The sequence below is a fragment of the Monoraphidium neglectum genome, assembly GCF_000611645.1.
Source record: "Monoraphidium neglectum strain SAG 48.87 unplaced genomic scaffold scaffold01308, whole genome shotgun sequence".
Lineage (NCBI taxonomy): Eukaryota > Viridiplantae > Chlorophyta > Chlorophyceae > Sphaeropleales > Selenastraceae > Monoraphidium > Monoraphidium neglectum.
The window spans coordinates 1-496 of record NW_014012320.1 but is presented as its reverse complement, the minus strand read 5'-3'; positions in this window follow the sequence as shown (position 1 = coordinate 496).

Genomic DNA, 496 nt, shown 5'->3' with positions numbered 1-496 from the left:
CCGCTCCGCCCTCTCCTCGGCCCTCTCCTCAGAAAATTCCCTCCCCACATTGTTGCAGAGAGTGAAGAAAAACACAATGCGTCAGCAGGCAGATTCATGCGGCTCGCAGCACCAGCGCCGCGCGGGCATTGGCAGGGTGCGGCGCATGCGCATGAACGCAGCTGCAGCCGCCTCGGTGACTTTGTCTTCCAGGCAGTGCCAAGCAATTGTTGGCGAGGGCAGTGAGGCGCATCGCCAGCATGCCCGTGGGCACGGCCGTGTGCGCGGGCGGGGGAGCAGGGGAGCAGGCGTCGCTGGCATGAACAGAATTGGCAGCTAAGGGGACCAACCCGGACAGGTGGTTGCCGGGCAACAGCGATATAGTCACCTCTGGTGTCCCCAGCAGCAGCGACAGCGAAGGCGAGACGCGCGCACTTGGGCGCGGCGCGGACGCAGCGCCTGCTACCACTGACATCCACGCGCAGCTGCGGGTGCTCGTTGAAGATCACAAAGGTAA